The 19,554-nt window shown below is 36.9% G+C and overlaps 1 protein-coding gene across 1 annotated transcript in view; it reads left to right on the forward strand.

Annotated features, from left to right (window-relative positions):
• Positions 1 to 6,737: 6,737 nt before the first annotated feature.
• Positions 6,738 to 19,554, forward strand: part of LOC117567062 (protein muscleblind) — a 203,697-nt gene continuing 190,880 nt past the window's right edge. Inside the window, exons 1-2 of the mRNA XM_052005002.1 lie at positions 6,738 to 7,130; positions 10,001 to 10,026. The gene's annotated coding sequence lies outside the window, so the exon portion shown is untranslated. The remainder of the gene's footprint in view (positions 7,131 to 10,000; positions 10,027 to 19,554) is intronic.

The following is a 19,554-nucleotide window of genomic DNA, read 5'->3' on the forward strand; positions in this document are numbered from 1 at the left end:
CACTGTGCATCAGCTGGCATTGTAGACGACTAGCAAAGTCCTTGCGCAGCTGCAACTTATGTGAATTTCTGGCAAAAATGTTCAACAAAGAGTTAAGGACGCCCAGCGGAGCTGAGTGTCAATAAAAATAAAACACACCTGCCGTGCCGCACAACCAAATGCACACGCACACACACACACGCACACATTCACTCATAGCACTTACTGTGTGTAAATACTTTCCAATGTAATTATTGGAATATTTGAATGTTGGCGGCGTTTCTGAAATGACCACAAGAAGCGCCGCTTTTGGCATAATTAATTAGAAATTATAAACACTAAACATGCGCCACGTGCATGTCGACAGTAGAACTCAATGCTCAGCGTATCTGTGGGTGGCACTCAACCCACTCCGATTATTAAGGTCGTCAGTTGCATAGTAACAAGTACTACTGCAATTCGCTAAAACATACAAAGACAAGCTATTAATGCTTTAATGCGTATCTGCAGTTTCTATAATTTGGAGAAATATCAACTATAAGCTTGGCACTGTTAATTATAGGAGTTAAAGTATGAATATGAAGTTGCCACAGTTCACTGAGTTAGCCTAATAACATACTCATATTTATTTAGTCTTAGGCCAACCAACACCAAATGGTGATATTTATATCTCAAAAAAATACACGACAACCAAGATAATATCATAAAGAAGCTATTCTATGATTTCATAATTTTAAACTCCCAAAAATGTAAATGACATTATAATTCCAATTATTTTAATATTAATTTCAGGATGTCAAATGCTCATGTGTTCACATAAATATAAAAATAAAAATAATAATAATAATAAAAATATAAATAAAAAAGGGTTTCTCTACGCGACAATCCCCTTATTAGACATTAGAAACTATTGTTAGCTAGGATCTTATAAAATAAACAACAGAATTCAACTGAGTCGTTGCGTCCATTCAATGGGCATATCCATAAGTAAGTAACTAAGTTGAAGCAAATTATTGTGACGTGTAGTTGTTGGTCTTAGTCTCAAACTCTAGTCTACTCATGTATAAAAATGGTTAAGTGTAATAATTATTTTATTAATAGTCAAAAACAATTAGGCAACATGATTGCTATAAATATTGTCTTTAAAAGAGCAACAAAACGTATACATATCATATATATAAAAAATCTTAAATCTATTCTTTTTTGTTTTATTTTAATAACTCTAAATTTTACAATGTTTGATCTACATTTAAGATTTTGCGTTCTTGGTTCAGTTTTAAGTTTTTTTTTTTTTCGAAAAAAGATTTTCATTTTGAATTTCAAGATTGACAATCTAGAATTTATGTAGAATGATGTAGAATTTATGTAGAATGTACTCAGTTAAATTTTAATATCATATAATTTTGATTTAATATTTTTTTCTTAATTCTGTCGGTTGTGTTGCATATGCCTTGTTTAATGTATTAAACAAGTAACTTTAAGACAAATCGAAATAAGTGACGGAAGCAAAACAAAGCAATGATCAAATATTAACAAAGAGTGACTATACAATAAAGAAAGTGCAAGAGCGCTATTGTTGTACTCACACATTTTATTGTGATTTAAATTATTATTATTATTTAAAAGATTAGTTATAATTAAAGTTAATACTAATATACTATTGGTAAAGTAATGACAGTGAAGGGCTTCAGCTTAAGTGTGATTTAAATAATTGATATTAAAGCCTTGACAAAATAAAGTTGTGTTCTAATTATGTAGAAAACAGTTTCTAGATGTGCGTATACGTAATTTGTGCTGTATTTTGTTTATTGGTACTATTTAGTGACTCAATAAATCAATGTATATATTACTCAGTTAAAAACAACTTCATTAGAATAATACAAAAATGCAACGGACACGATATTGTGGGATGTGATGATTACTCAGATATGTAAACTTACTATATAAAACTAAATATTATTTTACTTTGTCAATACTTTGGCAGTTTATATTTTCTATAAACTCCCATTGGCAATTGGTTATCAATCCGAAAGCCCTATTTGTCTTTCAGTCTTGGCAAATTAAACAACAACAATGCAACAATAGGAAAACTCTCTGCCAAATGCAATTTTCCACTTGTACGCATTATAATCGAGCGACTTTCGATGAATACGTTTTGTCATTTTTCGCTTGAATTGAATTCAACGAGTCTTAAATGCTGGCGCTGACTCGGCGAAATTTGTCGAATCCGAGATGGGAAATACACAGTGTATGGTAGTGTGCAATTTATTTAGAGGTCCCACTCTATGGAAGCCCATTTAAATTGACAAGTATTCTATTGCGAGCTAGCGAGCTGTTGCTGCTTAAGCAAGCAGTCCTCCAAAAACATCCAAACAGTTCTCTAAAAGACACCCACTCAACGACTTTTTAAGTATCATTAAAATAGCACGAAATTCGTGACAAACTTCGCGACAATCCCGTTGAAAATAAAAAGAAACGAAACGAAAAACACAACAAATAAAAGAGGAAAAAGCACGTTAAGAGCAATAACAACAAGAGACCGACGGGGTTGTAACTAACGATGCGCATTTGTCAATGGGGTGCGATGCGGTGTCCCATCACCCTTTCTTCTACTTCTTCTTTAGAGTCAACCTCTTGTCCAACACAAGTGCCATCAGCTGCGAGGCATTGAACCAGACCGACAAAACCCAATCGAACCTCAACCCGAACCTTAAGTAAAGTTTATCTGATAGGCGCGTGCGACGGTCCGTAGTTGAGTTCTAATTTTTGGCCCTTAACACCTTGTCGCCACAACTCATAATTTATTTAGCTCGAAGGGATGAGAATAAAATGGAGAGACCGTAAAAGTATTTGTGTTTCGAATTTCAAGTTCTAGGACAATTGTCTATTCCTGTGGCATATTACACAAATTGAAAGCGAAAAAAAAACTTGTTGTTATTGGTTTAGCGATAACTTTGAAACTGTCATTTCCACCGTCAATTTGTTAATGACGAAACAAGGTGAAGAAAAGTGCCGCGGAATAAATTTCAAAATCGCCCACTCAGAGCATAATTTTAATTAAGTATTCACTCTCCACTGCGATAGCTAAGCACCTTAACACACACCTCTGCTGCATAAATCTAGCTTGGCCTTGGGCTTGAAATTTAAGCTTATTTGATGGTTAATCTCGTTCACCATCTATAATTTCTATGGGGAGTAACTATAAATAATCTTTACTGAACACAAAGCTGGCAAAAAGACAAATTATATAATTAAATGTAGCGCAAATCAGCGCGAATAGCGAAACTGGAAAATTATTTATGCCACAACGAAAGGAACAGGAAAGCAGCCAGAATCTTACACAGCGGATGGGCGAACAGCAGCAGGTGAGGTAATAAGTTACCACTGCGCTAATGATGATGAAGTGTGCCAAGTAGATTGTGGATAATTGGTGTGGGGAGTTTTCCTACCTGACGGACAAAGTTTCAAGTTATCAAAATACAAACCAAATTTATTAAAGTTTTATTCATGACAGTGGGAATGAAGTTTTTGGGGTTGAGGTTGGGACTCGAGTTGTCTAGACTAGCTGCTTGCTTAATAATAATAATTTGCCAGCCAACAAGCAAACAAACAAAACTCAAGTCATCTCATGTCAGAGAAAGAACGCGACGGCAACTCGGCGTATGCGCAATGTTTGCTGTAATTTACACCAGATCGACGCTTCGTCGAAGGACAGTCAGAGGAGTTAGGGCACCTGCTGCGTGCCATGCTCTGCATTTTAAATACATGCCATGCACATATCCCACAAAGTTGTTAGAAAAAAAAACAAAAACAAAAACAAAAATAAAGTAACGCACCGAGGGACAAAGAGACGGGAAAGTGAAAATAACATCGAGCATCGAGCACTGAGTTTGGCTTTTCTTCAACTTTGTCACATTTTGCATAAGCCAAGGCAATTTTCATGTGGATTACATTTCATTTGGTTCCCCCCAACCACTTCCCTTTGGCGTTATGCGGTTTGGCTTTAAGCAGCGACATTGCGACGCAGCGTCTTAGCGAGAGACGCCATCTAGATCCAGGCGCTCGAACGGAAGTTTTGTGTGCGTGCCCCAAAAGGAGAACCGGAAGAGATGATTAATTCAAAGTTATTAGAAACATGACTGAAATTTATAATGCCCATTCAGAAAGGTGACTTGCCTTTACTTGACTCTGCTGCACTTCTTCCCCGTCCATCCTCTCATTTACTCTGTTGTCCCTCCGTCTATTTTCTTGCCACTGCACTATGGTCCCAAATCCCGATTTGGTGGCATAAAGTCCAAAATTTCATGGAAGAAAATCTGAATTTTTTTTTTATATATTTAAACTAGATACCCTAGATAGAAAGTATCAATAAATATTTTTGTCAAAAATGCAACCTTGCAATTTTTACAGATGTTTAAAGTCAGGTGATTGAGCAGCTGATTTTTGTGACAAAATTGGCGGGAAATTTTTAATAACTTTGAGCGCTTGGCAAATCTAAACTAAACAATATTTTTCTATTATTTAAAATGGATATTGAAGTTGGAGGTATGCAAATTACGAATAATAAACACAGTTTGTGTGGTAATTTGTTTAACGTTATATATTTGTACTGTTTTGTGTTGTCCAAGGAAATCAAAAAGCTGACAAAAGTGTTCGTCTTCTGTAGAGGAAAAAAAGGTGTTCTGCGTATTTGTGCGTTGTTTAATGTATGTTAAACAATAGTAGACACTTTATATTAAATTTTAATAATAGTTTGGTTTGCGGCTTTTTGCGGCTTTTCCGATGCTTTAATTATTTAGATGTGCTTGAATTCTGTCACGCCACGTTGCTGGACGTGTGGATGGACAGCGGGCGCCACTCTTCCGCACTGGTTGAACTTGTATTTGATCAAATAGATGAATGTACACTGAGTGACGACAAAAAAGAGAGCAATTAATAAAAAAAAAAAAAACAAATTTAAATAAAATATCACGTATACGTCATAATGTCTATATGGGCATTGGAGTAGGCGTGGTCAAACTTACTTGAAAGTTTGCTTAAATATTTAGAGTGGTCTATTAATGAAGTATGCCAAGTTTCAGCTCGATAGATGCAATATTCGATTTTATGCCACCAAATCGCGATTTGGGACCATAGTGCACTGCACAGGCAAACTGACTGACATACTGTGGCATATTCAAACATGCAACACCTCTTGTGGCGAGAAAATTAGAAGATGGAGAAGTGCGAGTTGAAGAAACAACAGAAAATGAAGAGAATAGATGCAACACATTTAACTTTCCCATGGTATTTAAGTTGCAATGTGAATATAATAATAATAATAATAATAATAATAATAATAATAATAATAATAATAATAATAATAATAATAATAATAATAATAATAATAATAATAATAATAATAATAATATAAATAAAATAAAATTAATAAATTAAAATAAATATTGGAAGTAGGCTGAATTATTTAGACGCCAGTGTTGCCATACTGGGGACAGTAAGCGAAGTACATTTCAACTCCACTCAAACTGAGTGTACACAGACGCTATTCAGCAAATGAGTTGCAATTTTGAGTAACACTGTAAAGCGGCAGCTAAAGAGAGCGTGACTATAAAGAGAAAATCATCGTGTTACCATGGTGAACTCTTTGGAATAAAGTGGCACAACAGAGCGAAACTTTGTTGTCGTGAGGTAAACAAAACATATGGCAGGTTAACTCTGGTCAGAGCTACGCAATTGAACATGCTACTGTATATAAAGACGCTATTTGTGCAAAAATTTAGAGGGTTCCGACAGTGCTACAGTGATAACATAAGTTTGCAAACCTAAGTTGTTTGCTCTGAACTGTTGACCGAACTTACTGAATTTCATAAGGTTCAACATTTTTTTATGGATACGTCATTATTGCATTAGTTCGTAATTTTTTTCACTTTCACTATTCTGCACAGTTGTGCTCTTAAAAAGCGCTCTTGCGTTGCAGCAAAGAGTTGACTGCATTTGTTGCACTTCCGAAGTTTATTTCCTGCTTTCGTTAACATTTGATTGTCTCAACTGTTAAGTTAACATTCGTCGGCTGTCGGTCTGTTAAATGTTCCATAGGCTTTGCTCTTTGCACCGCCAACATCTTCGCCGAGAACGTGTCTTCTTCTACATCAGTCGCGACCGAACATGTTAGTCCTTGCATCTAGCGACGACACCGAAAAGCGTCGTCGCTGTCACCGCCATGTAGTATGTAGTAGTTGCTAGAGAGCCGAACAGACAAAGAACAAGAACAAGAGCTGTTCGGCCGAATAATCGTTGAGTGCAACGACAGCGATGACGCTGACTGCAAACTTCGACGCTGCAGCGCAGTCGCTGGCGCTGACGTCGAGTGCAACTATTGGCGCTGGCTCTGCTTTGGCATCGTTGTTCTTAGGATAGGGCATCGTGTAGGGGGGTGGAGGGGGGGGAGCCACAAGCATTTAGTGTGCTCTATTCGCATAAGAAGGGAATTTCATTGCAAGCACTGCTGCTGTCGCTGTCGCAGTTGCTGCCGTCGTAGTTGCTGCTGCTGCTTCTGCTGCTCTGCTTCTGCTGCTGCTGCTATTGCTTCTGCTGCACCTGCTGCTAGGTCTGGCTTCAGTCTCCATTTGACATTCTCTACGTGCGGTTCCCGTTCTCGCTGCTGCGCCGTTCTCGTCGTCGCGCTTTTAACTTTATCGCCCAGTAGCAAGCAGCAGAGCACAATAGCCCTACAGACATTGCCCAAGCAGTCGCATTGCCATTTGCCATTGCCTAACGGAAAAAAAGCGGAAATTTTGTTATAATTTTTCGCAATCGCTGTTCTCAAGCTTACGCCGAATTTCGCCCAAAAGCTTTCAAAGAGTCGCTAGCGCAGGTGAATTGCTTGCGTTTCAGTTGCGCGCGCGTTTTTTCTAGCTTAGCACGAGATTGGTTGCCAGCCGTTTATCGCAGTGTTGCTTAGACTTGACTGATCGGAAGAAGAAGAATATATATACATATATAATATCGAGAAATTGAATTATAATTAAGTGAAGTTCAAGTGCGGAAATAAGTTGGTAAACTTTTTGCAAAAAATTCTGAGCAAAGTGTCGTCGAAATAAATGAGAACTTGTGCATTCAAATTTTGTATTCTTATTGCAGACAAGCAAAAGGTATTCAAAGCAGTGGAAATAAATTAAATCTATACTCATATTAAAAAGAATGTTATACAATTTATATTTATGTAGCATAATTTTAATATAAGCTTTATGTTGCTTTTATTATTTGTGAAAAGAAAAAAAATGTTATATTATGGCAATAAAATATAAAATGTTTAATCGCAATATAAATTATTTTTTGCATTTTTTTTAATCTAAAAATATTATTATTATATAATTTGTTGCTTTTCTTTATGTTGTCTCAGCGCTTTGCATTTTTGAAAGGTTATAAATTGCTGTCCACTTCACATGCACCGAAATAGTTACAAAATTGAAATTGTAATTGAAGCTGTCGCCATCTCAATATTTGGGGATTGGATGCAAATTTTGCCTTTAGCTCAACTTAAATTTATTGTAACATTTTAAGTTGCAACAAATACGAAATGCGGAGTTCCAACTGTGCTTCAATGCCTTTCCCTTTAGTCCAATAACAATAGCAAAACTAACTTGGCCAGCAACAAAATGCCAACATTTGCGGAATCCGAACTTCTCATTCAACTTCTGTTGCTGTTGCTGCTGTGTCTAGTGCTGCAGCCACTTTTGCTTCAACCTTAGACCTTCAACCCCACACACCGCCCCCCGCTCGACCCGTGTGTGTGTGTGTGTTGCTTGTATTTTGGAACCAAATATCGTAACCGAAACCACAACATTCGACGTCAATCAGCAAAGCAGATTTCAATAGCTGCAGCAGAGTTGAAAGGGAGCAGCCTTAACTTGCTTCCTCTTCTAGTCGTTGTTGTTGTTGTTGTTGTTTCTGTTTGTTGTTGTTGCTGCTCTGGTGTTGTTCGACAACATTCGCATTGCCGCTGGCCCTGGCATCTATGGTAGTGCACTTTGTTGTAGCTGTTGTTGTCGAAACATGTTGCCACTTGAATTTGTTGCCTTTGACGCAGCATCAGCTCAAATGTGCCATGTGCTCCACCTGCCCCAACAACGTGCACAGCCTGCTAGCCAGCCAACCAGCCAGTCAGCCAGTCAGCCAGCCAACCGGCCAGCCAGGCGCCTGCTGTGCAGACTCTTTCCGGCCAAGTCAGTGCTGTCCTGTCGTGTCGTGTACTGGCCTAGCTTCTCTTTAGCCATCCTCCCCTCTCCCCTCAGCCATTAGCCAGATATGGATCAACGTATAAACTTCAGCTCGCCAGTTCGATTTTGCCTCAGCATTGAAATAATCCCAATCAAAATTGTTAACTCGAAGCTTAAAGGAGAGCTTGGACAAACAAAATAAATAGAATGTGCAGAGACAATAAAATAATTAAATTAGAGAATTTATATTGTAAATAAATATTCATTTTGAATATCAACACTTCTAAAAATATATGTCTTCATAAAACATTCCAATCTAAATTGTATTTTATTAACGGAAAAGAAAGACATTCTATAAAGAAAGACATTCTTGGAAATATAAGTAAGGTATCATATAATTCAAATTAACACTAACTATGATATTTCTAAAACAAAAGCCTTCGGCTTACCAAATAATTTAATTAAATAATTTGTATTGTAAATAAACTTACACTCTTCAAAAATATTTCACTAAAAATGTCTGAATATAACTTTCGAATTTAATTAACACTTCATTAATGAATAATAAGAAACATTCGTTTTGTGAACTTCAAAAGGAAGTAAAAATTAAAATCAGTGTTTTTTTTTAATTATCAATTATCGAATAATAAATCTTTGAAGTACTGTCAAAGCACAAGATACAAATGTTAGTTGTTAGGAAAAACAAAAACAGTTTTTCGACAATTGTTTCTCTGCACTGCACAAAAGTGAAATTCAGACACATTTAATAGACGTAATAAACTTAAACGATTGAAATTGAATTTCCTTTTTTTATGCAAATCTTCTTATCACCTTCTTGTGTTAGTTGAATTTGCTGCTGCTTAATGTTCGCCTTAAGTGACAATTAATTCCCTTATGCATGCTAAATCGAAAAGACATGAATATCAATTTGTTTATTTTATGTCTTTTACTCACCTCGCCATTAAATCCTTTACACATTTTCGATTATGAAAATTTCGTGCAGCAGCTTCTTGTCCAAGCAGTCGGTGTCTTATATAAATCGTCAGACAATTTAACGCTACATGCTCATAAATAACGCCAACTGCTTTGAGTTTGTAATTAATCGGCGCCAGTTGACCAGCTGTCCACCTATCGAACAACCAGTCCAGTGACTGAAATAAACACACCTTGCCTAGTTTCCTCAGAGACAACAACATGTTTCGTCTGATATTTAGGATTACAAATATCGCATATCAGTTGACCAGATAGTTCCGCAAAGTTAATAAACAAATTAAATGGTACAACACTTAAAATTTATTTTTTTCAATTCTTCCTTGTATGATGCTCATTTATAGTTTTCAGCAGAAGCCTTTAGGCAATTCGGCAATTAGAGTTCCAGATTTATTTCACAGCAGTTTATAAACCATAAGGAAACACTCGCTTGCTTAACATAAACTATAAACAAAAGAAATAAATACTATATTGCTTTTCACACAGTAGCCGAAGTGCTTTTTTATTTTATACTCTATTATTATATGCTACCTGTGATCGAATGACAAGCAAAGTCTCCGCTTTTCGCTCCCCGATTGGCTGTCAAAAAAAACTCTGCTAATAATAAATATTTCCTGCATCTGTCGATTTTCCATTGAAGCTGTCAAGTAATTAAAAGTAGCTAAAACTTGACGTGGGCTTGCTTTTAATAGGCAATTATACATTCGATTTCGATGCTGGCTACTGTGCGTATAAGTAACTTTTGCATGGATAACGACACCAATCGAAATTAAATTCAAAAATTTGACACATTTTTTTTGCTTTAATTACAGTTTTCTTGGATGCTTTAGTTGCTCAGGTAAGTTGTGATTAGCCAACAAGTCTGAATGTTTTTCACTTCGAATTTCATTCGGTTCTCTCGATTATTTCTGTGAATCCGACCAACTCGGGTAAAAATTGAAAAAAGCGTGATAGTAAAAAAAAAATAGAAGAGGAGGATTGCAATGCGCTTTTATGATAAATGATTTGCGATTTGTGTGCATTCGTTTGAGTTTTATAGACGTTTCATTACCAGCCAACAATTTCCCCAGCGGCTGTTTGTGAATCGCATAAAAAAAAGGGAAAAAGACTTTTTAGCAGCACAAATGAAAATGCATGGAAAATTGCAGCAACTGCCGAGGGATTGATTCCAAATGGTTGGGTGAATGGGAGGTGGGAGTAAAAGGACGAGCAAGAGACTGCGAGGAGGATATTTGCATGCGTTTTTAGTGCGCACTAGGTTTTTAATGCATTGCAGTGCACTGAAAAGCAAGGAGTAGACGAGCAGACGAACAGACGAGCAGACTATGTATATGGGACGACAATGTTGCCATAGAATTGGCATTGATTACAGTGGAAGCGTTCAATGTGCATTCAATATCCAGCTTCAACTCTGCCTCCAATCGCGATTTGCAGTAAGCACAGTTGAAGAATTTGCGTCGCTTTAAAGCTAAATTTGAGTAGAATGAGCAATACCTTTTTCAAAAAACGTCAAACAGTGCAGTATTACTCTTAAAATAGATTAAATTAATATACCAAAACAAAAATACTAACATACCATAGGCTATATTTGGTATATTAATTGACTATTACTTTCTGACAATGATGAAAATGAAAAAAGATATTAAATTAGAAAAAATACGAAAATATAACGAATTTTATATTTGGTATATCGATATACTATTGCAATGAATTTGAACTTCAACTCTGCATCCAAGTGCGATTTTCAGCAAGCTCAATTGAAGGTTTGCGAAGTTTTAAAGCTAAACATTTTGCTTAATAATATCAAACAACAAGGTAAAAAGCTACATATTATACCCAAACAAAAATACTAAAATATACTATATAAAAATACCGAACAGTATATTTAGTATATCGATAGACTATTAAACTGTTGCCATGAAAGTGGCAAATTATTCAATACAAATTAATATAGAAAAAATACTAAAACATACTAAGAGCTATATTTGGTATATTTATATACTATTACATTTTAAATATTCGATAAAGTGAAAAATATATTAGATTGTCAACAAAAGCAACTATGCTATATGTAGGTAGCGATCAAAATACGGTTGAAATAGTTAACAAAAACCCAAAAACAATATGAAACCTAAAGATAAATTCAAATGCCAGCAGAGTCAGTCAAGGACCTAAAGGATATTCTGTTCTCTCTTGTGTTCGTGTCAAGTGTTGTCCCTGAAAGTGTTTGTCTAACCTACCTAGCTGAGACACCAAGACACCAAGACACACAGCGGAGAGATGAGGTGGCGGCGGGCGAGGAGCAACCCTCAAAAAGCAGCCGAGCGCAAATGTCACGTTATCCCTTTGAAAGGACATGCCACAGCGCAGAGTGCAAACGTGTGCTCAATGCCTTTTCAATTGCATTTAAAATGCAGCAATTAAACCGCAATTTCTATAAAAAAGAAATATATGAAAAAAAAATTACGCCTCAAATGCGAAAGAAAACAATTAAGGCGCGCAGGGTGAAGAGCAAGGAGTAAGGAGCGTGGAGCGTAGAGCGTGGAGCAACATACAGCATCCAGGATGAGCTTGGCAATGGCAAACTGCGTGAAGGGGCCATGACAACAATTACGAGATCCATTTAACTTTGGCAGGATACGAAGAATGCGACTGCGAATGCGACACATGTCGCAAAACGCAGCAGGAGGCGGCCAAAGGCGACGTCAACAAAACTGGCGACATGCCGACTAACATTCGTGCACACACACACACACACACACATACAGAGAGAGAGAGAGAGAGGAGTGTGCCAAAGAGTCACAAAAGACACACACACAGACAGTAGAGATAGAAGTATATTTATATATATATGTGTGTGTGTATGGTATTTATAAAGGGGGAAAAACTTGAATGTCGCCTCGCTAAAAGCGCACAAATCTTGGCAAACGTACCGAATATGAAACAGGACGAGTCCTGCCAACGCAGACAATCAGCACAGGATGCTTTTGCGCTCATTATGCGCCAGCTGCAGCAAAAGCAAAAGCAACAGCAACATCGTGTCACATCGTGGTACACACATCATGTCAACGTCTTTGTGTGTGTTTTGCTGCGTCTTCACACATAAAAAACAGAGTTAAATAAATGAAGAAAAAGATGGGGGAAAGCCAAAGCATCTCTAGGCTGAACTTCAAGGAAATCTGCTAGCAAAGTAAATACGAAATAAAGGTAGAGTAGCCAAGGTGCGACTGTCTGCTATAGCAAAGGATTTCTTCTGCCGGCATGTAAATAAATAAAAGTGATGTATGTATGCGTCTCTGCTATCTAGTTAATGCACGAGTGTGCAAGTGTGTGTGTATCCTTGCAGGTGTAAGTGTGTTTGTGTGCATAATTGAGTTTCCCTTGATGCCTGCCTGACATTGACTTTACTCGCAGCGATGCAACGAGCGACTGCTGCAAAGACAAATAGGCACAAACACAGACAGTCGAACAATGCCAGAGCTGACACAGAGGGAGCCTGAGAAAGGCTCACATTTTATTTCATTGAAGTGCAAGTGCAAGAAAATCAGCATCAGAAGTCTCAAAAAGGGCTTAATGCACTCACGAATTATGTGAGGCATGCGAGAAATAAAGCAACAAAAACCCAACACGTGTGTTTCATTGTGCATTGCGGCTCTGTCGCTTAAGCTTCAAGTATTAAACGTGTCAACATGATGGCTTAAGCTAAACAATTTCAGTTTGGTAATCCAACAGTAAAAGAAATAAATGAAAAAATCACAGCTGACATCAAATTATTTAGCATGATGATGATAACTATCTGAATTTTATTAAACTTAACTTAAATAAACGAAAGCATAAGACATACTTGAAGTATCACAACTGTCAGACTATGATATTAATAAATATGACACCTTTACTTTCTTTATAAACTTTATTAAAAAAAGGAGCCTAAATAAAACCATTTACTTCGAACCACAATTGACATATTATTGCTTAACGCGATGTCATTAATAACCATCGCACGTTTATTAAAAAAAAAACGATAAATAAATTTGTTATATTGTCAATGGCAACTATATAAAAAAGGACGTGCCAACTAAACGTAAACAATTTTTTATCTCAATAGGATAAGAAATAATTGAAAAATTAAAAAAAGCACGTGTCAACTTGATGGCTTAAACTAAACAATTATTGTAAGCTTAAATGGGAAATATCTTTATTCATCGACTGTAGCTCACAGTTTTAATTTAACAGGATCTGCATTTACTTACGTAGCATTATAATTCAATTTACATCTTTGGTTGAGTGTAATCAACAAAATGCCCGCACGGAATTTAAAATGATAATATGTTTACTCTTGCTAGCCTGTTATTTACCATATAAATTTAGTATCTTAAAATCAAAAGAAATCATTTCAAATTCACCACTTACATAAAATTTACCACTATAATGAAAATGGCAGTTGATAAATTTCTAACTTAAACTAAGTAAGAAAACTGCGACTGATTTTGAATAACAGCAAAACAGTGCGGTATAATTCCATAAATATACCAAATTGATATACTGCAGAAATACCAAAATATAGCGAAAGCTATAATCGGCTATATCAATATTGTACTACATTCAAAATATACCATAGAGTACAAAATATACCAGATTGTCAGCCCAAGTAACTAGGACCCAATTTCAGTAGTCGGTTTTTGTGGTACAAAAGTATTTCTTAAATAATTTTTAAAATTTGTATCTGTTCGTATCCTTTTATCCATCGCTTCTTTATCTTTAATAGTCTCTGATCGTGAATATATATACTTTATGGGATAGGAAATTAGTCCCTGTTACATAAGTTATAATACCCTTCTACCCTTTGCGTAGCGGATATAAAAACAAAGTAACAAATTGATGTTTTATTTAGTATCTGCAAAGCGAAAGAAATAATTGAAAAATCGCATCTGATAATGATAACTATCGTTACTTTATTTCCGCTATGTTGACAATGGCAACTTCACAAAAAAAAAAGAGACTCTGTAAATCATTCAGTTTGTAGAGGAAACTCACTAATATTGATAGGTTTAAAATGCTTGCATAATTGTCGAGTTATGTAGAATGTATTGAACGGTTTACTGTCAAATGCGAATGACAAGCCCACAAATAAACAGCCACACACACACACGCATACACACAGCTGTGTGCAGCTGGCCACACAAATACATGGACAATAGAGTGCTGTAAAATAGCCACAAAATCCACACAACGCAAACACCACCCACAACACAGACAGAGACAAAGACAGAGTGTGAGATAGAGAGAGAGAGAATGGGAAATATGGGCATTTTTGGACTGCAGCTGAATAAGTGATTCAATGAAGTGAATAGTGATTAAATGCGAGTGAGTGAGTGAGTGAGTGAATGAATGAATGAATGAATGTACTCGCTTCAGCTTCTGCTCTTGCTGCTGCTTTCATTTTGTGTGCTCGCATCCTGTGTACGATTGCGATTATGGATGCCTTTTGACAATGCGACAGGCGACAGGCAACAGGACGCAGAGCGTGTTGTGCAGCTGAGGCGCGAGTTAAAGATGCACCAAAATAGTTAAAGAGTAATTTATCGATAGCTTTTAGATTATTGTTTGGCTTTTGAGTTTTGCTTTTTGCCCAGCTAATTTCACATCGCGCACGTCATCAATCGTCATCAGCTTGGCTCAGCGATGCGGCAGCCTGGCGAACAACATGCAACATGCAGCCGTCAATGTGTGCTCTCCTCTTCCCCCTACGTACTCTCCATCCATCCCACTTCCCTTTTGTCGCCTTCTCTTCCTGCAGTCGTGTCGCTGCATTCACTCGTGCATACATGAAAGTCAATTAAGCGTATTAAGTGCAACTGTGTATGTGAGTGACTCTCTGTCTGTGTGCGAGTGTGTGTGTGTGCTTATCATGACGTTTCTTGGCAGCAGCAACAGCATCAGGCATCAGCATCAACATCAGTATCGGCATCAAACAACAAACGCCAACAACCCCCTTGCAACTTGGGGAGTTGCTGGCAACCCTTTTGGGGTAAGCGCGCGACAATTGTCTGTCATTCGATTTCAGCTTGGATGAGGTTTGTGTGTGTGAAATGTTTGCGGCTGATTGCGGCTCTTAATTTACTTTAAGGTATTCTCCCTCCAGCTGTCTCTTTGTCAGAAAGTGTTGCTCTGCAAATTATAAATAAATACTGCCAACTATTTGTGGAAAAATATTTTGCAATTCGTATTAACATATTTTGCTAACGTAGAATTTAATAATAGAATTTGTGACAGTTGAAATTACCAACCAAGCAAGCAACACAGACACACACACAATTCTCTGGCTGCATGTAGCGAAGAAAATAGCTTTTTCAATTCATAGCATTTACATATCTCAATTCTCTCCCTTGTACCATAAACAGCACTTGCTGCTGTTGCTGTTGGTCTTGTCAGTGTGGTAGACAACATCACGTATACGCAACGTCGTAAGGGGAATGCCTGCAACGTTTGTTGCACTGGCTCAATATGCAGAATAGGCTGCTCACATAAGATACAGTTGCTGTTGTGGTTGCTGTTGCTGTTGTTGCTGCTGTTGTTGGTGTTGCTTCTGTTGCCACCCTTAGACACAACGACGCCTGACCAAGAGCAACGCCCTGCCGCGTGTCCCTTCGTCGCCCTCATGCGCGCCTTTTGGAGTGTTAATTGTCGTATGCAAATTTTTGCGCATCCACAAAATGTAACAAAACACGATTTTGAAAGATGCAAATTGGGTGTTACTGTTGTAGCTGGCATACTGGAGTTGGAGCTAGGACTCAGACCCTGCCCAGACCCTGCCACAGGCTGTGAGTGTCAAAATAAGCTTTAAATTACGACATCTCTGCCGCACACATACACTCACACACACACTCGCATACCTCGCATTGGGTGAACGTGCGGCGTAATTTGCAACTGACAAGAGTGAAAGTTATGCAAAGAGCTGGCAAAAAGTGGCACTGCCTGGCCAACTCCCCTTCGCTCCCCTCTACAGCCCGGTAACACAATGTCACTTTGGGCCAGGATGCGTCCAGGATTCGGGCTGAAAGACAGGAAAGCAAAAGGGAGCGAATTGCGTCCAGGCCAGGAGAGAAAAGCCGCATGCGTGATTGTGACATTTGATTAGGTTGCCTTTGTCGAAATGTTAATTTGTCTATTGAAGGTGCGTTACCAAAAGTGTGTGAGTGAACGATTGAGTCTGGTCTCAAATTGCAGCATATTGTTTAGTTGCGAGTTGCCACAAATTCCCGGATTATTATCGATTCGAAGTGCAGTTTGCAGAATGCACCCAAATGCTGTCATGAAATTGAAAGACTAATATCACCGAATAGCCAAGAGTAAATTCTCGATTTGATTGCGAAGCGTTATTTTCAAATTGAGACAAATTGCCGCTCAGCATTTACTTAAGGCAATCTCACTTACTACAAAATTGACAAAAGACAAACGCATAATTGCCATATAATAATCATAATCCGCACAAAGCAAACACTTGCCTCAAAATGTTCTGCAGACTGCTGCATGGCAAAAGATATCACACTAACACACATACCCTTACCCATACATACACAGAGCACAGACAAAGCTATTCAATTCGACAGTCGACACAAATATAGATATAGTTATAGACACAGACACGGAACACGGACAGAGTTTGAGCTTTGTCTGCATCTTCTTCAACTTGGCCACTAATTAAGAAGACAAACTCGGAGCTCTGGATATATTTTTCGAACAAGGACTCGCTCCAAGGATTTTCAGCTTTGCATATGCCTTCTCCTCCTCACTCCTCCCTTAATTTCACAGTTCTCACTGGTCGTGGCATTTTAAATGTGAGTTCATTTTGATGAACTTAACCTACGAGGTTTATTCAAAGTTCCTTTATTAAACATACATTGAATGTGGCCCATTCTCAATAATAGAAGCAAAACATATCGAATCATAATCGCATTATTAAAATACTTTCTTCATTTACTATCATAATATATGCATCTACACCATAAAATTATAAATAAAAATATGAAATAAACTTAAATAACTTCAACAATTTGTTACTATTCGGCCATCTGTATTTGATAAGCTACTTTTATCATGTTTCCTTCGTTAGATTTCTTTCTTCCTACAGACCTATTATATTATCAACTAATTGTAACGAAATTTGAAGAGTTTGCACATGAGCAATTTTATAATGTCTCACAGATTATTCCAAATAATTTAACTAAAAAAAGGGAGAAAACTTTAGTGTACTTGACAATGAGATATCTGCTATTAATTTGTTTACCGAGTATACCATAAACATTTATGCTGTCCACAACAGAAACCAATCCATTGCAGCTCTTATGCTTATTTTGAATAGCTTTGAAGTTTTTTATTCAGAAATCGTCAAAACAATACATATCATTGTGTCTCTTATGCTGCATTTATTTTGATGCAAAAGTAAATGATATTTTTAGTTTTAAGCTTCACCATGTTGTACAGAACATTTTATATTGGAATAAAATTAAATTAAAAGTTTATTTGTATTTCGCCTTTTCGTGCAAATGTTGTTGGTAAATAAGTTCTTCAAAAACAGAATGCATAACAAAAGTATATACATTTATGGGTTGGTATATTAGCTTAACAGCAACGTATGTATGTATGTTGTATGTTATATCTTATGTTATGTTAAAGTCAGTAACTATTAAAACTGCACAAACCACACGAAGTGGTCACAATTAGTCAAATATTAATATTGATCGATTAAAATTTAGGTGAAATACTTTTGGGATAAAATTACCTAAAAAAGTAATTTCTAACTTTAAAACATTTTTTAGTTATACATTTTTGTATACAAACGTATTTAAAACAATGTTAGCTTCTACTCATTACTCACTTTTCGATGTTGACAAGCTAAAAAACCTTTTCGCTGGTTTTTGTAGCAGATACTATATACATTATCATTACAGATTTAGCATAATTCGTAATATAATGTTGTAAATAACATAATACTTAGTAAATAATCTAAATACCTTAATACTGTGAATGTATGAGCGGCTGCAAACATTGCGAGAGTGAGTAGTTATTTAGTATATCAATAGAAGAGAGTTCGAATAAGGAGTAAAGATTCTTGGAGCAACAAACAAAATGCATTTAAGTGTTGCTATTTCAGTTCACTTTTATAGTCTTAGATATTTATAGTAGACTCACAAAATAGCAATTCAGAATAATTAAAAACAGATCGAAATGAAATCAGTAATCCATTTACAAAAATTTTTCGCATATCTGAAGAGTATTTCGTAGTCGACTATAAATGTTTTGAGTGTGCTCAATATGCAACCACGACAAATTTTGACAATTGCCGCTTAATTTGTAGTTTTATCACACACACACACACACAATAGCTTCTTTGCACTTTTATTTCATAGTTCTAGTTTTGTGCTTGTTATTCTGGTTACCCGCAGAAAACGCTTGCAGTCATAAAAGTAATGTGCTGACACGCACACACACACACACGCACCCACACAGAGAGAGAGAGACACACACACACGCACCCACACAGAGAGAGAGAGACACACACACACACACACAGACACATATGCCATGTCCTGGAGCAACCGTGCTCAAACGCCCACAATTGCCATATCATGCAGTATTTTTTATTTTATTATTCAATTTTTTTTTGCAATTTCGCCAAAGTCAAACAGAAAATTTATTTATGGCGCTGATATGGCAACGCCAGCGAAGTGCAGTAGGTAATGGCCCGACTGTGCGGTGTGATGCGGGGGCGGAAGTGGGAGGGGTGCTTAGACGTTTTTTTTCAACTGTTGCGCAAGGCATTTTATGAGGCATCAGAGAACACCTTCCCCTAAAAAGAGAACAAAAACAAAAAAAAAAAACAAAATGGAAAAAATGAAGAATAAACGCCGTTTGCCAAATGAGAAAAACTGTAAGGAAAAACGCATAAATTTTATTTCCACTATGAGGAACAGACTGAGTGAGGAAGAGACATGAGGAATGAATGCTGGATGCTGGGATGCTGGGATGCTGGCATGTTGGATGCTGGGACTCTTAGCTGTTGCACTCAAATAACTGTATAGACCGCATTTTCGCACAAAAAGTGCGCCGAAATTTTCAACTAAATTATTCATTGAGCGCGCTATTGAGCTGGAAATGTGCACACCACGTTTCCACATTTCAGCAAGTGCTTCTGTCTGTCCTTTTGCCGTTCTGTTCTGCTCTGCAGAATTGTTGGCTATTTGGCTTGCGGAAAACGTTTAAAAACAATAAGAGGAAATATCATGTAATATGAGCTGCGTCATTTAACTAAGAATGACGACGATTTTATTAGAAAAATCAGTTGTAATGCAATGAACCGTAATTT

Source organism: Drosophila albomicans, chromosome 3, assembly GCF_009650485.2.
Source record: "Drosophila albomicans strain 15112-1751.03 chromosome 3, ASM965048v2, whole genome shotgun sequence".
Lineage (NCBI taxonomy): Eukaryota > Metazoa > Arthropoda > Insecta > Diptera > Drosophilidae > Drosophila > Drosophila albomicans.